The sequence below is a fragment of the Oryctolagus cuniculus genome, chromosome 3, assembly GCF_964237555.1.
Source record: "Oryctolagus cuniculus chromosome 3, mOryCun1.1, whole genome shotgun sequence".
In the NCBI taxonomy this organism is placed as follows: domain Eukaryota; kingdom Metazoa; phylum Chordata; class Mammalia; order Lagomorpha; family Leporidae; genus Oryctolagus; species Oryctolagus cuniculus.
The window spans coordinates 97,316,237-97,334,444 of record NC_091434.1 but is presented as its reverse complement, the minus strand read 5'-3'; the positions used below and the strand labels follow the sequence as shown (position 1 = coordinate 97,334,444).

Sequence of the window (18,208 nt, the reverse complement as noted above, 5' to 3'; positions counted from 1 at the left end):
CCCTTTCCCAAACTTTCATGTACTGTTCATGGGAGAACTATTTTTTTTATACCGAAAAAGCATCCAACACTCCCAAGATGGGGTCTGGTAGCTGACTCTGTAAGTAAATCACTATTAATCCATTTCATTATTCCATTAAGTTACTTGCCTTTGGGCAATAGGGTACATTAGAAGTTGAGTGAATTCCTTTGGTGTAAATTCCTTGCTGAACTATTTGCTATGAAATGAGCTCCAGTGTGTTGCAGAATTCTTTGAGGACTAATTTGATAGTTCCTTAAGTTCATAGAGGACCCATGGCATATGCATTACAGAATAGCTATCTATCTAGAGAAGACAACTTGCTGCCCCTTCCAAAACGATGAAAGTACATTGTAAACAGGAAGTTGCTGTGATATGTTGTCAGGCTTTAAGCATTAACAGCTGAGGTTGTAGATTAGAATTTGTGCTATGATAATAGAATGGAGGTAAAGGTTGTGCTGTTGAGGACTTGCATTGCCTCTGTCTTTCTCATGGTGGTACACGGGTCCATGACCATTGAATAAGCTCTGGAGAGATGCTGCCTGACAGCCACAGTTTGAATAATTTTGTCAGTGTGATTGCTGAGAACTTCCTCAACAGGGTATATTTTTCACAGAATATTTCATGTGGAATACAAGCATCTTCATGCTTTATTCCTGTTCTTGGTATACATACGTAACTTTTCTCTAGACAAGGCTCTCCAATTTCCTAATGCTCTTTCAATCCCTGGCCATTTGGCTAAACAAGCATCAATTGCCTCTCAATCAGTCTGAATCCAGGCATACTAGAGAACAGGATGACTGCCCCAAGTTTTGCCAATGAGGGAGGAGATCATTTTACCACATTCTTAGAGGGACACTTGTGATTGGGGAAGAAATAGAACAGCATTTCATGGCTCATGGGTCCTAGCATATCATGAGATCTGCTTGTAACCAGAATTGAGTTTTTCTTCCTTAGCCAAATGGTCACAGGAACTCTGACATAGGTCTACACTTTACTTAATCTGCTAATAAAATCAAAAGTTCATGAAAAAGTAATAATATTATGAAAACATTGCGTGAATTTCAAAACTTTTTGCACCCAAATCAACTTACTTCTTAATTCCAATTTTCTTGAACTTTTTGAAGTACCCTTGTGTTTGATTCTTTACAAAGGATACTTCTCTCTTCTGCACCCTAGAATTATCTGCTTGTCTATTTTTCTCAGCTATCACATTGTAGGGAGTGTTTGGACATTTGAGTACCGGAATAACACTAGCATTTTACCTGGGTGCTGTTTTAGGGCCTGGGAATTCATAAAGTATCCTTTTTGAAACCCTCAGTAGGTCTTCATTCTGTTACTGTACAGATTTGTATCTTATGGACTCTTATTCTTGAATCTGGACCTTTACATTGGAATTGAATCCCTCTAGAATCCTTTCCAGGAGTGGGGGTGCAATAGTTGTTATATTTGTTAGTCAAACAATACATAGCCAGGGGTTTTTGGGTGGAACTTAGGGAATTCAGCTTCCAGCAGTTTCCTTATTTCTAGTTTTATCTCAGTAAACTTTCAATGTCTGTTATTGCTCAAAAATGTATCTTGGTGCATAGAAATCATGCTTTATGATTCCATAAATCATAGAAGTAAGTGATTCCAGTATTTTTTCAACTTATAACCTGAAATTCTTCCTTGTATATTTCAGACAGCTTGCTTGGAGCAGCTTTGTGTTTTACACAGGGCATTACTAAGAACTCGAACTGTTACTGATCAGGATCCTTAATGCAAGCAACAGAAGGAAACTCTGGGTACTATAAGCAGAAAATGGAGCCATTAAAGACTGTTGAGGAGCTTACTGTAGGCCAGAGAAATGGATTTAGCAACAACTCCACTCAGAACCACGTGGGAATCACACTATTCATGAAGACCTCGGGTTCCTCACACTCTCCATCACCACTAGAGCTTTGGAGAGTGAATTCTGGACACAGCTGGAACAAGTGCTGCACTTACCACCTTGACATGCTTTCTTCCAACACTTTCTCAAAACATACATATACAATTTTGTTTCTATGTAAAATGGAGTACATTTTTAAGTTAGCAATATATTGTGAACAGTTCCTTCCCATGCCCAGAAACAATTTTCTGTAATAGAATTTATAGTGATGCAGAGTAAACTATCACATAACTCTATCATGTTTCAACTTAATAATGCTTCCATTGTTTTTGCCATTTCTAATTTTTCTATTATATGGTGCTTTACTAAGCATCCTTACATTTGTATTTTATACACACCTCAGGGTATTTCTTTTGGGTAGAATATTGTGGGGAGCAATCCGGACTGGACTGAGTTACTGGAATTAAGACTTATTCTATGCATCTGCTCTCCCACAATATGGCGCTGGGAGAGAAGTAAACAGCTTCCGCACAGCTGCCTCCAGTTCAACTAATAAACTGTAGGACTTGCTCCTGATTGGAGGAGAGCAGCGTACTCGGCATGTGGGCAGCCGAGTTGGGATTGGCAGAGGAGGACTATAAAGGAGGAGAGAGACGGCATGCACCGGGGAACATCTATGGGGAACATCTAAGGGAACCCGTGCAGCCCCCGAGAAAGCCGGCTGGCGGTGTGCTGCTCCCCTGCGGAAGTGGGGAATGTGGCCAGGGGGAACTGCCCTTCCACGGAGGTGGAAGGGATAGTAGCCAACCCGGGAAGGACCAGCAGCAAACCCGGGGAGGGCCGAGCAGACGAAAGAACAGCGCAGGGTCCTGTGTTGCTCCTCCACGAAGAGGGGGAGCGACAAATATGAATTTCTGTTTCAAAACCATAGTGATGTTGAAGTCTTCTGATACTTCCAAATTACAATCTGGGGATTTTTTCTTCAAGGATAGACTGCATGCCCAAGATCCTTTTTGAGAATGAATTTACTATGGAAAAATAGAATTAGTTAAGATGTTCTTTATTTTATAGTCCTCACACTTACAGAGTTTCATTTTTCTGTGTTCAAATTCTAATTTCTGTTTTCCTCTTTTTTAAGATTATTGTAAGTATGAAATTAAATAACACACAAAATTTCTGTTTGCCACTTGTCACACAAACTAAAAGCTTTTTAAAGCTGAACTAGTACTGTTATTGCTAATCTGTCTCTTCTTCACTCATCTCATCATTCATGGTCAATTTCCATCATTCCAATAATCTGTTCTTTATCCAGGACTCCTGATATTTACAATATATGCATAAGAAATAATACCTTCTGAAAACAATGAAGTATCAATTTAAACTCTATTCTTAAGGTGAAACAATTACAGTTATAAAAACAATTTTTCCCTCTAACTTCTATATGTAGAGAGCAAAATGTGATCTCTTAAACTTAGAAAATATTATTGTTGATACTCTTAGAAATACATGGCATAAAAATATATTTTAAATTAATCTTGACAGAAATAATTTGTCACAATTACATCATCAACAAATACGTATATTACATACATGTCACCTTGACTTATAATAACCTGAAGAGGAAATTTGTAGGTTTGGCAAATCTCTTCTAGTAACACCCACAGAACTGAAAAATTATCCCATTTCTTGGTGGTCTCCTATGCATCCAAAACCCCTGAGGATCATAAAAACTATTGGTTCCTCTCCCAAACTGCTGTAAAATATATCCAGTGAGACCCCAGGGAATATCTTTCTGAGGCTGAACACTCTATGAAGACTCAATATTCCATATTTTGAAATGTAGCTAGAAGTGGAAATGAATTTACTTCTCTGTATTTCTTTGTTCATAATTAGGGATATAAAAAATGGAGTTCAGAAAGTGAGTGAAATATAATTGAAAGTTTGGATTTTACATGTAAAATTTCTTTACCAGATGGATGAATTGGAGTAACCTAAGATCATTCTTAAAATTAAATAGCAATGAGGAAGTTATGAAATATAAAACTTCTAACACTCATAAGCTAGTTCCTAGAAAGAAAGTTATAATATATTGTTAATGTGTTCACACATTTAACAAATATTAATGTGGTGAGTATATATAAGGCACCAAAAACTTATACATTGTTCACTGATGATATTAATCATAATGCAATAATCATTAATGACAATATTTGTATTTGTAACTACAAGGAGAGTTTTATTTTTCTGTTTGCTCATAGTTCTCTTCATTTTTCATGATTTATAAAAATGGAATCTTTGCATGGTGTGCTAAGAGAGTAGGGTTTTATAGTTGTTCAATATTAGTCATGCATTTAAATGTAAACTATCTTGTTTCAAAATGTTTTTATGATAAATATATTTAGATTTATTATCTAGGATTCTTTACTAATTTGAGGATTATACTGTCATATTGATTTTCTTCTCTCCACCCCACCTCGACCTATTAATTGGGAAAAATTGCTGTAATTTCTTTTATTCCCTTCTTTGGAGCTGTCCTCTATAGAACACTCTTTATATGTTCACTTAAATAGCTCTATGGAATTCACATCCTTTGACAGCATTTTGGGTTTGGGTCACAGTGACATAGGCATGGTCATTATGTTGACACTGGCTTAATGAGACTTTTCTGCATGGTTGGGAAACCTGGTCAGTTGAGTTCTGAGAGTTGTTTCTGGAAAGAAAGCCTGTCTTTTTGTTGGTCTCAGGACATGGTGTTCCTTAGCTGTGTTCTGGGGGAAAGGGAAAACTGCAACAATTTTGAGTATCTACAGCAATCCTCACAGCAGCCCTCTGATTTATGATTTTCTCCATTTTAAAGATGAGTTAAAAAATATAGTGATAACTGGCAAAACTGGACTTTAAATTCAGATTGCTCTTCATTTATTCAAACAGCAAACATACACATTTGTCTTGTGTTTTGAACATGGTATTACAAGTTGTTGGAAGTTATGGAAGTATATGATAGTGGAAGTGATTGCAAAAGCACTCCATATTCTGCTATACTGTTGTTGAATATATTTATGGACTTCATTGGAATTTCCCAAGACTAGAATCCTAATGTAGTAAGCCAAATTTAAATTTTAGTAGAGTCATGTATCAACTAAACAGCAGCAGTAGTGGGGCAAGCATTTGGCACAGTGGTTAAGACACTGTCTGGCAGCCCCACAACCCATGTTGGCGTGCCTGGGTTCTAATCCAAGCTCTTCTTTCTACTAATGAATGCCCTAGGAGGCAGCAGTCATGGTTTAAGTACTTGGGTTCTTGCCACTCATATGGGAGACCTAGAATGAATTCTGAGTTACTGGATTCAGTCTGACCCAGCCCCAGCTAAAGCAGGCATTTGAGAAGTGAGCCAATAGATTGTTGATCTGTCCATTTCTCTCTTTGTCTCTTCCTTTCAAGTAAAATAAAATAATAAAAGAGCAGCAGTCAAAAAGAAATTAATTGTATTAGCTCTGTTAGGCATTGTCATCAGCCTTGAAAAGATTTTGATGTAATTGGCTTCAGTCTGGGAACCTGTAGGGAACAGAATATTCAGTGGGGACTCATGCAAATACTCAGCTTTCTAGTATGGTCATAGCTGGAGGTGAATTTTCATGAAACAGACAATGTTTTAGCTTCTAAGACCTTGGAAGAGGTCCTAAAAAGATCTTTCAAGATAATTTATATTTGTTTCTTCATTAATATATTCCAAATTATAGAAATTTTAGTCTGAGTAAACCATCTAGTCACTTCTAGGTATAGCAAATTTTAAAATATTGACCTCCTCACATAACAGTTAGATTTATTAGGCACAAGCCAATCTCAGTGGTTACCCCTTCCACTCTGGCTCCAGGGACTTCTTTGTACAAATCACCTGGATCCCTGTATGAACCAAAAAGAAAGGTTCTGCCAGAGTAACTGGGAGTTTAAAGGACCTACATTAGGGGCAGGTATAAGTTCTCTTTGGAATGGTTGTTTCTTATATTGTATCAGTGGTTAAATATTCTGGATACCACTATTTGTATACCTACTCCTTTAGCTATTAAAGGACAGTCTAAATGCAATCCCAACTGTTTTGTCAGGATCCAATTACTTCAGCTTAATAAATGAGTAGGACTTGAACCCATCTAAATGCCTATAGTTTCCTAAGTGATTAGGCCAGCCTCAGTCAGGTATATGAATCAAATAATAATTTGATTCATGGCATTCTGTACCCTATGATTCTGGACTCTTGGGATCTTGGTGGAGAGGGAGAAGTAGGACTGGCTAATGGATGAATCATTCCCCTTTAATCTCCTTTCTTGAATTAGAATATATTTTAGAAAATGGTTGTGCTCATCCATTCTTCTTAATCATGACCCCAAAGATTAATTTTAAGGCCCATACCACTGAATAATTAACATTTTTAATTTGACAATGCATTATTCATATTTGGAACTCAGATAGATCCCAAATAAAATCAATCATAAATATCGGTTCATGACACAATAAAATCATTGATCATGGATTGCCCTGTTTTATTCATATTATTTAATTAATTAGCATTTTTAGTTAATTAAAATAGAAGGAACATTCATGAACCCACCACTCAACCTAAGAACTAGATCCTTTTATAGTAGCTGGGCAGACACATGTCAAGGTTTGCTTGGGACATTTCCTGTGTCCTAATATTATCATTGTTTAATTACTAAAAGTTTTCCCTTTCTCTCTCCGAATTGTCCTGTTCTTGGTGATTACTACATTAGAGCCTGGGCCATGTTGATCCTGTTAAACCTCTCTGCGTCACCTCAGAGGAAAACACTGTCTTTAATGCTATGTTTATTACTGTTTGCTTTTGCCACGCATATGTATCTGTCTAAGCACTACAGTGTTTATTTTAAACTTTATACTAAGATTGTCCCATAATTCTACTATTTTGATATTTTTTCTTCTCCCAATATGTTTCTTTCTTTCCTTTTAAAGATGTATTTATTAATTTGAAAAGGAGAGGTATATAGAGAGAGGGAGAGACACACACACACAGAGAGAGAGAGAGAGAGAGAGAGAGAGATCTTGCGTCCACAGGTTCACTTCCCCAAATGCCTCAATGGCCAGGGTTGGGCCAGACCAAAGGCAGAGCCAGGAGCTTCTTCTGGGACTCCCACGTGAGTGGCAAGGACCCAAATAATTGGTCTATCCTCTGCTGCTTTTCCTAGGCCATTATCAGGCAGCTGAATCTGAAGTGGAGCAGCTGGGACAAGAACTGGCATCCATATGGAATGCCTGCCTAACAGGCGGCAGTTTCTGTTACCTACTATGCGACGAGGCCAGCCCCATTCCAGTCAACATGCTTCTAAGATTTATCCACGTTGCTATGCTTAGAGATGGTTCATTCACTTTAATCTTCACAACTATATCTCATTATGTGATTATACTACAATTTACTATTTCCAAATTCTTATAGCCACTTTTTTGGTGAGCATTCTGAAACAGTTCTGTGTTACATGCAATGATTTCTCTACATATGTGTGTGGGTTTATATATGCTTACATAGTATGTATGTACTATATACGAGGAATGCCTATGTGTTTATATGTATGTATAGGTATATGTATATATACACACACACATATATATGATGTGCGTATAGGAGTACAATTACCAGGCAAGTGACAGTTCAACTTTACAATGTAGTGTCAAGGAATGACATGAGATACTTACAAGTATTGCTTTATTTCTTTTCTTTTAAAAGATTTATTTGAGAGGCAGAGTTACAGACAGATGGAGGGAGAGACACAGATAGGTCTTCCATCCACTGATTCACTCCCCAAATGGCCGCAGTGGCAGAGCTGGGCTGATCTAAAGCCAGGAGCCAGGAGCTTCTTCAAGGTCTTCCAGATGACTACAGGGCCCAAACACTTGGGCCATCTTCCACTGCTTCCCCAGGCCATTGGCAAGGAGCTGGATCAGAAGTAAAATAGCCATGACTGGAACTGACACCCATATGAGATGCTGGCGTCACAGGCAGAAGCTCAATTTACTATGTGACAGTGCCTGCCCTGTTTTATTTCTTGATCTGAATGCTGATATTAGAGGTATGTTAAAGTTGTGAAAATCCAGAGATCTGTCCAATTTATGTAAAACTTTAGCTTTACATTAGTATTAAATACAAATTTTAAAATGATGCTGTCAAATTGTTTTACACGGTGATTGTATCCATTTATGTGCCTTTTGGCAGTATATTTAACCTACAACTTTTTTTTTAAAGATTTACTTTATTTATTTGAAAGACAGAGTTAGAGAGAGAGGTAGAGACAGAGAGAGAGGTCTTCCATCTGCTGGTTCACTCCCCAGATGGTCACAACGGCCAGAGCTGCGCCAATCCAAAGTCAGGAGCCAGGAGCCAGGAGCTTCTTCCAGGTCTTCCATGTGGGTGCAGGGGCCTAAGGACTTGGGCCGTCTTCTACTGCTTTCCCAGGCCATAGCAGAGAGCTGGATCAGAATAGGAGCAGCTGGGACTAGAACTGGCACCCATATGGGATGCTGGCACTTCAGGCCAGGGCTTTAACACACTGTGCTACAGCTCCAACCCCTTAACCTACAACTTTAAAGGAAATTTTGAAAGAAAATATAAATGTATCAATCACTTTACCAACAGTGTACAACAATTTTTAATTTTCATCTATCCTTTACAGTTTTGGTAATTAAAAAAGTCACCTTCAAAGTAAGAAAGTAGAACACATACTAACTAGAAAAATTTCAGCTCAACGAAGGTCTCTAAAAACATTAGATATATACTATATATATATATATATATATACTATATCTAATACTACATTAGATATTGCTTATTTGTTAACCATATCATGTGAAAAAGTCTAGATTCATTTTCCACAAATTGGGAGTCTATTTCTAAGATTGCCTGACCCCAGCACGTAGTTTACCTGACATGTAAGGAATTCCTCTTGCAGCTCATGCAATTTCCTAAAGAAATATGTAACTGTTTTTCAGAGTAGCTTGCACACTATCAACTGGGATAAAACTGGCACTCAAAGTAGATATTAGTGATCAAGCAAACTGTGTTTTAGGTCTAACCTTCCCCTGGAGAGACCTCAAGCAGACATTTCATGGAACAGCTCCTTAGGAGAGCCATCCTCATTAGAGCCTCCTTCTCGACTCTTTGCCCTGCAGTTTCTTCACACTCCTCTGCCTCCCTCCTACCCTGCTGGTTTTTGTCTTTCTGCCTCCTTTTTGTCTGTTTTGGAATTGTTGCCGACTTGGTCTCCATCCTGCGTCTCTTCTCCCAAACTCCTCCTTCTCTAAGTGAACACTTCTAGTCCCGTGTTCCAAATGCTGTCTGTATGATGCCAATTTCCAAACTGTCTTTTCCAAACAATTCTCTCTTCTGGCATCCAGACCTTTTATCCAGCTGCGTATCAGACACCTCTGCTTTGGCACCACAGGGGTAGTTGAAACTTACTTTATGAAGCCAGCTGTTGATCTGTACTCCTCTGCAATCTAGTCTACTCTCCCCTTTATTTTCCCACTTGGATAAAAAATACCTAGTTGTTCAAGCCAGCGCCTGTATAATACTTTTTTTTTTAAGATTTAGTTTATTTATTTGTAAGGCAGACAGAGAGAGGGAGAGACAGAGGGAAAGGTCTTCCATCTGTTGGTTCACTCCCCAAATGGCTTCAATGGCTGGAAATGGGCCGATCCGAAGTCAAGAGCCAGGAGATTCTTCCAGATCTCCCACTCCAGTGCAGGGGCCCAAGCACTTGGGACATTTGCCACTGCTTTCCCCCACCATAAATAGAGAGCTTTATTGGAAGAGGAGCAGCTGGGACATGAACTGGTACCCATATAGGATGCCAGTGCCACAGGCGGAGGCTTAGCCCACTGCACCACCTGCCAGCCCCTACATATTGCTTTCGATTCCTTTCCGTCTCCACCTCCATATCAAACCCCTTGTCAAGTGCTAAAGATTTAACGTTACAAATATGCTCCAAGCCTGTCCACTCCTTTCCATGTCCTCTGCTGCCATTGGCTCTGTTTCACAGTTGTGTCCTCTCTTAGCAGGAGGAGGATTAATGAAATATTATTCTCCCTATTCATTCTGCCACAACATTTGTTCTATCAAATCCTTTATTGTGTTTGTTTTACTAAGTAACCAGAGTGCTCTTCTTAAAAGGTAATTCTGGCCGGTGCCACGGCTCACTAGGCTAATCCTCCGCCTTGCGGCGCCGGCACACCGGGTTCTAGTCCCAGTCAGGGCGCCGGATTCTGTCCCGGTTGCCCCTCTTCCAGGCCAGCTCTCTGCTGTGGCCAGGGAGTGCAGTGGAGGATGGCCCAAGTGCTTGGCCCCTGCACCCCATGGGAGACCAGGAGAAGCACCTGGCTCCTGCCATCGGATCAGCGTAGTGCGCCGGCCGTGGCGGCCATTGGAGGGTGAACCGAGGGCAAAAAGGAAGACCTTTCTCTCTCTCTCTCTCTCACTGTCCACTCTGCCTGTCAAAAAAAAAAAAAAAAAAAAAAAAAAAAAAGGTAATTCTGATCATGGTAATGGTACCCCATGACTGAAAACACTGCGACTGAAAACACCGCCTGGCTTCATTCATAAAGCATAAAAGCTCAGGATCCTCATCGTAAACCATAAAGGTCAGGCCCCTACTAACTTCCCAGCATTTCCGTCCATCTCCCTCATAGTTATTACTCCTCTACCACATTGGTCATATTTCACTTCCTTAAATGTCATCTCAAGATGTGTTCCCTCCCTCTTCTCTAAATAACTCCTACTTACCTTTAAGGCCTGAAATGAAGTGTCAGTCCCACCAAAAACATGGCCTCAGCCCATCTGCCCATCAGCGCCAAATCCCCCTACAGAGTCATCATGCTCTTGTTTCAGAGAGCTCATTGCTGGCACTCATCACATCCCCGTGACTCTTGGCCTCATCTGTCTGTCTTTACTACTTGAGGGCAATAGACAGTGACATTTTTTGAACATCCACTATGCTCTTACTAAAATTTACCAAGTGAATTAGCAAGCCAATTAAATGTGTATTGAATGTCTTCTGTTCAACAGAGTAAAATTATGTTGAAGAAGGAAGGATACAGCTTAGTTCAAAACAGGTAAAATCTTGTAAACTATCATACCGCTAACCCATTAGAGAATCAGAGATGACAATCTTTAACAAGTAAAAGCTAAAATGATGGTACAGGTGAAACTATTATAGGAATAGGGCACGGGGGAGCAGGGAGAGAAACTGAGGTTCCAAAAGCTGGGCGAGTCTTCACCGACTAGGAAGGGCTTCCATGCCATGCACATAGAATTTGGTCACTTCCAGCAAATGGTATAATTTTTTATTCTTCTGCGCCCAGACCTTAATTATAGCAATTAATTTTTTTACAGCAGTTCTTTTGCTGTTGTAAAGGGCTTCATAAATATGTTATTATTTAAAATTCCTTTTTTCATCTTGACATAGTCATATGTTTCTCTGCTTTTGTACCGCTGGTTTGAGTGACATCAAGAAATGCTGCTTTTGCTCTAGAGAGGCTGTCCCAGATCGAAGCCTTCAGAAGGAATGGTGTTCATGGCACCAACGTGACACTCCCCCCACCCCCAGCAGCAGATGAAATATTTCAAAGGGGACATCTGCCACCACCACTGAGATTTTATGAAGTACCCACACATGTAGATGCACTAAAGTGGGCATGACAGCTGAAAAATATTAAAAGTGTGTGTGTTTTTAAAAACAACTTATGGTTAGGAATTAAGAAATGACTTTTAAATAAGAACAGAATTTTTTTTTGCAAGTGTGTATTTTTTCTTTTTTTTTTTTTTCTTTTCTTTTCGAGACCCCACACTTGCAAAATCTTTTAGGTCATGTGTTTGCTTTTCGAAACATTTGGCGAGGAATAGGTGCCATGGGAATACATCCACTCCATCTGGAATCAGCAGATCCTCCTGGTTTCTCTGTACCTGAATTACCACCAGTCCCCATGGCTCACAAATGTTTTTGTTTTCTTTATTTAATAAATTTTGGATGCAATAATTAAATGGAGGCATCTTCCTGAAGTGAGTTCTTCCTTGAAATTTTTCAAGGCAATTCTTGGTGAAGAAAGTAAATGCTTATTTGCCAATTTGATGTTTACAGAAATGAAACCTGCATAGAATGGAATTATTTCTTCTCTCAGTGGAGTATTTCCTTTCATAAAATAGGGCTCAGTGAACACATATGATTTCTGACCTAGTTCCCCCCTCCTCACACACACCCCAGTGGAAGTCTTCTTAAAGGCATTTAATTTTACTTAGCTAATCACAAGTTATGGGGCATGTTGTCCTAACTTTTGTGTTTGTCTTACGAATTGAACAGATATTGAAAATAGTAAGGTGATTTGGCTGTCTGGTCCATTCAATGACAGAACAAGCATGTTTCTTGGTATAGTCTTACTCATTTTCAATTTTTGTCATTAGTTGAAGACAGTTATACGACTTCACAAAGATTCTCTGGATTTCTACTGCTCTAATTATTTTGTTTGCTTTATTTTACTTTTTAAAATTTTATTGTAAGGGGGAGGCCATGTAGAAAATCAAGCTTGTAATCTCCCAAATACAGTGTCCCTTGCTTGATATTTGGATCTTTCTTCTTTCATTTTTGGCAAGAAATACTGTGGGAATAAGTGCTTCTGCCAAGTATCAGTTATTTAAATATTTCATTACCTCACAAAATAAAAAAGAAGACAGGAAAAAAATAGCTTTTCTAAGACAATTGGACAAAGACAAATTCCTGATATATCTGAAGACTGAGTTCCTACTCTTTGTTTAGAAAAAATGCTAGAATTGTTGAAAGTTTCTATAAAAATTACTGTAGGAGTTTATTCTATAAAATTAATTCAAAATGATGTAAATTAAGACATTTTTCTAAAAATAAAAAATTTGCTATCAAAAAAGGACAGTTTCCTACAAAAGCACAAGCAAAACAAAATGGAATAATAATCAAAAATATAGCAATAAGGTACTAACATAATACAGTATTAGGAGGGAGAAAATGCATATACACATACACAAATTCTTCCCATTGAACTTTAATATCCTCTACAATTTTCTTGTTGCACATATATTTCTAATTAAAGAGAACTGAGGAGCCAGTAATCTCAAGAAGACACTCTGTGTGTGTGTGTGTGTGCATGTGTGTGAGCAAAGTCTATGAACAAAACCAGAGGTATTACATGGAAATTAATTCTTCTGCATGTTCTAAAAATTTCTATTTAATTGCTACAAAACTCAACTTTGTTTTTAGTGGAGAGCTCGTAAATTTCAAGATATTGACCTTAAAGTCAGTAGAAATCTAAATAGATTTAAGTAGGTTTACTTTTACTCTAGAAATATACTGTCTGATTAGTAAGAAACATTCAAATCATCTTTGTAAAACACATTTTTGGTTCCTTATTTCTTGCACATACTAGTTTATAGTTGTGGCCTCAATACCTTTATTGATAGATTTGCTAAAACATGACTTTAAAGCAAAAATAAATAAATAAATAAATTCAAAGACAGAGAAAGAGCCAATAAAATTTGAAAAAGGAATCACATTAGAACATTGCCTATACTGGTGGTATATTTGATTTAAGATTGCCTCTTTGGGGCTGGCGCCGTGGCTCACTTGGTTAATCCTCCGCCTGCGGTGCCGGCATCCCATATGGGCGCCGGATTCTATTCCCAGTTGTGCATCTTCCAGTCCAGCTCTCTGCTGTGGCCCGGGAAGGCAGTGGAGGAGGGCCCAAGTGTTTGGGCCCCTGTACCAGCATGGGAGACTGGGAGGAAGCACCTGGCTCCTGGCTTTGGATCGGTGCAACGTTGGCCATGGTGGCCATTTAGGGAGTGAACCAATGGAAGGAAGACCTTTCTCTCTGTCTCTCTCTTACTCACTATCTAACTCTATCTGTCAAATAAGTTAAAAAAAAAAAAAAAGATTGCCTCTTGGATCCAGTTCAAAGGTATTAATTATTGATTGTACCAGAATGTCTTTGCTTTTAATCCATGTCAGTCATCTGGCAAACCCTTAACATAGGTGCAAGAGAGCATATTGTCAAGTTCAAGAATATTATTATTTAATTATATTTTAATTTCCTAATGACAGATGAAATCTTTTTTCGTGTGCCAACCTGTTTCACCATGACCAATTTTTTTTTAAAGATTTCCTTATTTGAGAAGCAGAGGGAGAGAGAAACAGAGAGAGAGAGAGAGGGAGAGAGGGAGAGAGGGAGAGAGGGAGAGAGATCTATCCGCTGGTTCACTTCCATCTGCTGGTTCACTCCTCAAATGGTCACAACAGGTAAGACTGGGCCGATCCAAAGTCAGGAGCTAGGAGCTTCCTCTGGGTGCCCCATGCGGTTGCAGGGGTCCAAGGACTTGGGCCATCCTCCACTGTTTTCCCAGGCCATAACAGAGAGCTGGATTGCAAGTATAGCAGCCTGGTCTCAAACTGATGTCCATATGGGATGCTGGCACTACAGATAGAGCTTTACCCTCTACGCCACAGTGCTGGCCCCTCTATGACAAATATTAATCAAAATATCTGTGCTGAAATGAAATGAATGCATATCTTTCGATCTAGAATAATAGGTTTCTCAATGAATAGGACATAAACTCTGAAAAGCTGGAAATACACTTGTCGCTCCCCCTCTTCGTGGAGGAACGACACTAAACCCTGCATAGGTTTCCTATCCGAGTCACGGCACCATTATGTCGCTCCCCCTCTTCGTGGAGGAACAACACAGGACCCTGCGCTGTTCTTTCGTCTGCTCGGCCCTCCCCGGGTTTGCTGCTGGTTCTTCCCGGGTTGGCTACTGTCCCTTCCACCTCCGTGGAAGGGTGGTTCCCCCTGCCACATTCCCCACTTCCGCGGGGGAGCGGCACACCGCCGGCCGGCTCTCTCGGGGGCTGCACAGGTGTTACTTCAGATAGATGTTCCCCTTAGATGTTCCTGGTGCATGTTGTCTCTCTCCTCCTTTATAGTCCTCCTCCGCCAATCCCAACTCGGCTGCCCACATGCCGAGTACGCTGCTCTCCTCCAATCAGGAGCAGGATCAGCTCCTGGAGGTCATCACTCAAGTTGGCAAAAGGCAGCTGCGTAGAAGCTGTTTTCTCCTCTCCCAGCGCCATATTGTGGGAGAGCAGATGCATAGAATAAGTCTTAATTCTAGTAACTCAGTCCAGTCCGGGTTGCTCCCCACAACACTAAACTCTCTCTCTCTTTAAAGATTTTATATATTTATTTGAGAGGCAGAGTTACAGAGAGAGGGAAATACAGAGAAAAAGGTCTTCCATCCCCTGTTTCACTTCCCAAATGGCCACAATGGCTGGAGCTGGGTTGATCCAAAGCCAGGAGCCAGGAGCCAGGAGCCAGGAGCTTCTTCTGGGACTCCCATGTGGTTGCAGGAGCCCAAGCACTTAGGCCATCTTCCACCTCTTTTCCAGGCCATAGTAGAGAGCTGGTTCAGAAATGGAGCAGCCAGACTCGAACCAGCATCCCTATGGGATGCAGGCGCTGCAGGTGAGGTGGAGACTTGTCCGTCTATGCCACAGTGCCAGCCCACAAAACTCTTTAGCACACAATTCTCTGTGTACCATTGGAAGTGATTTGAACATCAGTGGCTTGCAAATTAGATCTTCAAAGATTAGACTGTAGCTTTAACAGATGGAAAAATCATATTTTTAGGCACCTCTAATTAAAAACAAAACCTTTCTATTTCTTATCACATACTTTTTCTTTAAGGTAAGTCTAAAGATGGAGCAAAGAAGTGCTTACTGTTTATTATATAGAACATACTCAACACTTAACTATATCTGAGATGTTAACTGTCACAATTATTTTAGAGGAAAATCTTCTGAAGCTTAGTTACAGAAAAATTTCACTTTAAACATTTCCATATACTTAGGATCAGGTAAAAACTCCAGTCAGAGTAAGCCTCCCAAGTCTTAGATGACATATAATATTGTTATGGAAAAATATACATAACAATGATATACAAATAATACAGTTCTTCTGATTTTATTCATGAAGCAGGTTTTAGTTAAATGTTATTAATTTATAAATCTTTTTTTTTTTTTGACAGGCAGAGTGGACAATGAGAGAGAGAGAGAGAGAGAGAGAGAGAGAGAAAGGTCTTCCTTTACTGTTGGTTCACCCTCCAATGGCCACTGTGGCCAGTGCACTGCTCTGATCCGAAACCAGGAGCCAGGTGCTTCTCCTGGTCTCCCATGTGGATGCAGGGCCCAAGCACTTGGGCCATCCTCCACTGCCTTTCTGGGCCACAGCAGAGAGCTGGCCTGGAAGAGGGGCAACCGGGACAGAATCCGGCGCCCCTACCAGGACTAGAACCTGGTGTGCCGGCACCACAGGCAGAGGATTAGCCTATTGAGCCACAGCACCGGCCTACAAATCTTTTAAAAAATAGTTTATTCTCAAAAAAAGAATAGCTTGTTCTCTATGGTAATGACTCAGAAGATATTCCATTAAGAAAGTAATTTCTGAGATAGTTTCCCTCTATAAGATTTAGTTTTTGTAGCTACTGGATTTTCTCCTTATCTGAGCTGTAATGTCTTTGCTTAGTTAAAGATGCCCTTGCGCGCACACACACACACACACAAACACACACACAATATCACTCCCTAAATGACTGCAAAAGCTATGGACAGGCCAGGCCAATGCCTAGAGATCAGAATCGAATCTGGGGTCTTCCACCTGGGTAGCAGGGACCTAAGTACAGGAGCCATCACATTACAGAAGCTGGAATCAGAAGCAGACCTGAGACTCAAAGCTAGGTACTTCAGTATGGAATGGAGACATCCCAAGGAACGTTTTCATGCCAAATGCCTGTCCTTGGTATAAACTTTTGAAGTGTGATATATATACAATTTCAAGAAACTCTTTGAGACAAAGAACTTAAAACTATAAATAAAAAGCTATATATAGAATCACAGAAGATAACTTTTAAAACAAGACATTTAATTTGAAATATTTGCAGAAATTTCGATATTTAAAAGAAAAAACATTGAATATCAACATATGTATGAATCTGTAGCATCTCATGGTCATCAATTTGTAATCTCAGTTTATGGGAAAATGGGACTTCCTTAGATTTATGCTGTCTACAACTTAAGCAAAAGGAATCTTCTGATGTAGTGTAGGCTTTCTGGATTTTCTCTACTCTATCAGAGGAATGATGAACATGTGTTTGCTTAGCCACATTCACTGCACCTATATATCTCCTTGAGAGACCCCAGGTGGAGTGAAGATAGTGAAGAGAGTAGCTTTTGGCAGGACAATGTTCAGGTAATCACAGTTCTATCTTACATGTGACTAACTACATGAACTTTCAGGATATTTCTGTAACTTCTTCTTGGGCTTTAATCTATTGAAATTGTTCCTTAACTCTGTAGTTGTGGTATTTTGTGGTTTCAAGTCCATCTAGGCATGCCGTGCTATTGAGGATTGTCATGTTCCCACATTAAATGTGGACAGCAGCCGATTATACAGAATGCATTTCCTGTCATTTAGCCTCTTGACATTTCCAGTATGCTCTATAACTGAGCCTGGGAGGGGTTTTGTGCGTAGTTTAAATCACTTGTAAACAAAAGCAGGTCTGGAATCTCGTTTCTTTTTCCTCTAGGGAACATCCATGTTCTAAACTGACATCAACACATGATAGAAATTGGTCACTCCCTGATACAGTCATTCGGGAATTTTTGCTATTTTAGGGCCTATTATTATTTCCAGCAGTTGTTACTTCATCATTCAGCAAAATACAGTTATCAAGAACTGCTTGACATATCAGTAGTTCAGTTTCTGGCTTTATATCCCCAGTAGCCAGTCCTGCCACTTAGCACAGATATGATAGGCTTTGGGTCTAGAAAGAAATGCAATTCAATTTCTTTCCATCTTTCCTTCTTTACTTTCCCTAGAAACCTGGGTTTTGTTACCAGAGCAGCTTTACCTGAAGAAAATCCAGCAGATTTTGAGACTGCATGCTGCCTCTTCCAGTCCCATTGCATTTTTGTGTGTATGTAAAATGATGGATGAGCACCACAAACTCTGTGAAGAAGCGAACAGTGTGGAAAAAGCATATAGAGTTCATTGCAAAATGCACAGGACAAAAATACAGAACATAGGAGACTATAGAAATGAATGGAGAGGAGTTAGAATACTAAATATATGCTCAATTTTAACTTCTCTTTCTTTTCTGACTTGTAAAGAATATTTTAATGTTTCACAGAATTTCTTTAATTTTATCTGAGAGTATACAGTGAGATGAATG

General features: G+C 39.5%; 1 long non-coding RNA gene across 1 annotated transcript in view; it reads right to left on the bottom strand.

Moving 5' to 3' along the window:
* Positions 1 to 7,602: 7,602 nt before the first annotated feature.
* Positions 7,603 to 18,208, bottom strand: part of LOC138848999 (uncharacterized) — a 35,019-nt gene continuing 24,413 nt past the window's right edge. Inside the window, exon 3 of the long non-coding RNA XR_011387299.1 lies at positions 7,603 to 8,492. This is a non-coding gene — a long non-coding RNA (uncharacterized lncRNA). The remainder of the gene's footprint in view (positions 8,493 to 18,208) is intronic.